The sequence below is a fragment of the Pavona decussata genome, unplaced genomic scaffold (genome assembly GCF_977016875.1).
Source record: "Pavona decussata unplaced genomic scaffold, jaPavDecu1.1 SCAFFOLD_391, whole genome shotgun sequence".
Lineage (NCBI taxonomy): Eukaryota > Metazoa > Cnidaria > Anthozoa > Scleractinia > Agariciidae > Pavona > Pavona decussata.
This window is the reverse complement of record NW_028145763.1, coordinates 1,083,322-1,084,062: the sequence shown is the minus strand read 5'-3', so window position 1 is coordinate 1,084,062 and position 741 is coordinate 1,083,322.

The following is a 741-nucleotide window of genomic DNA, read 5'->3' as shown; positions in this document are numbered from 1 at the left end:
TGATGTTTCATCTCATTGATGATTTTTTTTGGCTTTGTTCTTTGGTTTGGGTGAAAACACTCCTTCTTGGATCAGAATCAGGCCTTTTCAGTTGTGTTCAAACACCCTCCAGCTAGAGTGTCAGAGCTCAGGGAATATTTCTCAAAAATTATTTTCGAAAAGATTCAGCCGTGAGCAGCATCACCAGAAGGTAATGGCCAGTTGCATTCATTCGAATGGTTAATACTCTTTGAAAATTAGGATGTTATCTACTGATTGTAAAGTCTTTACTACAGACTTGTACTCCCCCCAGTAAACCGTAAACAATAGCACCAGAGAGAAACGCTGTTCGATAGCTTGAATATTCATAGCTTGTGGATTTGATCTAGACGGGCCGATTGAAAGGTTAGGTGAGTAGCAACACAGCCTGAAAGGACTGTTAAACAGATCATTTGAATGGTCTAGCACTTCATCTACATTCTCAAAATATCGACCAACTTTGCAATTTAGAGCGTTAAACAATATACACAGGGGTCGAGGGTAAGGTTGAATAGAGACAAGAGACTCAAAAGCTACAATAGAACCACCTTGCACACCACATAATAAACTGTATCACAGGAATTAAGCACCACAAGCAAAACATCCAGCAAATCTGAGCAAAAAAAACAAATATCGATCTAATAAGCAGTAAAGGTTGGTTGTGGCTGCTAAGCAGTGAGACCAGAAATGATAGCCGGCCATCAAATCAGGTTTAACTTTGTA